Source organism: Ambystoma mexicanum, chromosome 10 (genome assembly GCF_040938575.1).
Source record: "Ambystoma mexicanum isolate Mex_15411 chromosome 10, UKY_AmexF1_1, whole genome shotgun sequence".
In the NCBI taxonomy this organism is placed as follows: domain Eukaryota; kingdom Metazoa; phylum Chordata; class Amphibia; order Caudata; family Ambystomatidae; genus Ambystoma; species Ambystoma mexicanum.
In genome coordinates, this window is record NC_090932.1 from 1,687,318,205 (window position 1) to 1,687,320,332 (window position 2,128).

At 48.8% G+C, this 2,128-nt stretch overlaps 1 non-coding gene across 1 annotated transcript; it reads right to left on the minus strand.

Annotated features, from left to right (window-relative positions):
• Nucleotides 1-772: 772 nt before the first annotated feature.
• On the minus strand, nt 773-934 carry LOC138496222 (U1 spliceosomal RNA). Its single transcript, XR_011277760.1, has one exon. It is a non-coding gene; the product is annotated as a U1 spliceosomal RNA (small nuclear RNA).
• Between the last annotated feature and the right edge of the window lie 1,194 nt (nt 935-2,128).

Sequence of the window (2,128 nt, forward strand, 5' to 3'; positions counted from 1 at the left end):
CACATAAAGCAGTATATTAAAAAGCGATATTGTGTGACCTTTGACACAATAGCATCACAGGCAGTGATAGCTATGCAGTCCCAAAGATAGCTATTGGTGTCATGGGCAGTGATCAACGGTTAGTTCCTTGTGATTTCTATCAGTGTCTGTGTGTTAATAATTTTCTGAAATGGTGGGGGCGACCGAGCGTAGCGAGGGAGCTACAAGGATCTAGGGAGGGTTTGGGGGGGTTTCCCCCCAAGAATTTTGTTTCAAATATGGGGTTGAAATGGTGCATTTTACAGCAGAAAAGGTGACCAAAAAGCCATAAGTTTACAATCAGTCCTAAAGGGGAACATGAAAATTCCATATCACCAACAGCAGAAAAGAACATTTTACAACACAACACATTTTAATGATCAATGTGTCCACAGTGTAAGACAGCACTGTCACTGATGTAACACATTGTCATGCTGGTTGTACCCAAAATATGCCTCTGTAGCAACTTGTCTATGCTGGCTGTTCCCAATTTTGGCCAGCATTGTCCTGTACAAAGCATGATTGATGCTGCCTGAGCATGTACAGTGTGCTCAATACATATGGCAGCTTATCTCTGTAATATACATTACTTCTGTGGTGATGAAAGAAGCATAATTCTATTCAAAAGATAAAATGTGGAAAAGCGATCACCCAAAGGTGAACCTAATTGAAGAAACGCAATGTGAGCACAATCTTAAAGTATGAAACCTAGCAGGCCTAGTGCACACTTTACCTTTTCTTTCACCAATAAATCGGGGGGAGAGCAGGAACGCAGTCCCCCACTACCAGAAATAATGCAGTCGTGTATCCCGCATTTGGGGACATAGCAGGGGTCAGCAAATCCGATGTGCAATGGGTAAACCTCACCCTGGGAGATCTGCCCTTGAGATCAGATTCTCCCCTGCCAGTTAAGTATGAGTTGCATGCAATAGGGCAGGGGTTGGGCCAGTTCTGGAAGCCCCGCTAAGCGAGGGTGAGAAGGCAGGCCCTGACCCAGCCCCGGCCCCCACCCCCCGGAAGCTCTGAGCGTCTGCAGAGCTGCCTGTCCCGTGTGCAGGGGGATGCTCCGGCAGGCAGAGCCCAGCAGAAGAGCAGATTGTAGCAGTTCCTTTCTCCCATCAGGCCCTGCTCGGCCCGAGATTTGTATAAATCGCAGGATGGTTCAAGCAGGCCTGTTGCAGTCTGCCCACTGGCCTGTCCGCCCCACACTGGCCCATGGCCCTCCTGAGCGGAGCTGCTCAGCGCTGGGCCCATTGACACCATCATAATCATCCTGGACCTCGACGCTCCACCACCCCTGAATCTCAGAGTTCTGCTCAATGACAATGCTGAAGCTTTGACATCTTTGCCGCAACCATATGCCGTGTTGTGTTAGCCGAGCCTGCACAGCGCCAAAGGCAAGTATTCCCTTGTCCGGGCCCAGAGGTCACCGAGTCTTCCAGTGCCATCCACTTGGCATGGCCTACTGTTCCCAGCGTTTTTTACCCGCAAATCAGCAACACTGCCAAACAGAACTGCATCATTGGGGCCCATTCATTGGGGCCCATGGCTGCTGCTCTCCGACTTGACCCCAGCCCAGCGCAAAGGCACCCATGCTCCTGGTCTGATGCTGAGAAGCCTGGCTCTGATGAGATCCGAAAGACAAGAACTAAGGTATTTTGTGAACATAGTACTATTGTTTTTTGTGTTGCAACTGTATCAGCTCACACCTCTCCTGAAGGGTATAGGCTGCCCTCAGACTGCGCTACCAAAAGAGTGAAAATAAGTTATACCTGTTGGGCTTGCCTGTTTTACTTTTATGATTGGGATCACTGCTGCATGGGTATTAAGCACGTTATAAATAACCTATCATATCATACATCACAGCAAGGTGTAGGACTGAATTGGCAAAGGGACTGGGGCTCCCATCTGCGATATGTCAAGCTCCCACCCCACCCCCCATGTGGATCTGAATAAAATATGTGTAACCTTCTTAAGAAACTTACAGAAACATTGGCAGGTGGCCCACTGAAGCCCATTTGCAGGTTACAGTGTATTATTGGGGCACTACTAGGGTAACATATTGTGCGCTAGCCTTTGGTGTTCCTTTTCCCCGCCGCTTGTGCTTTGA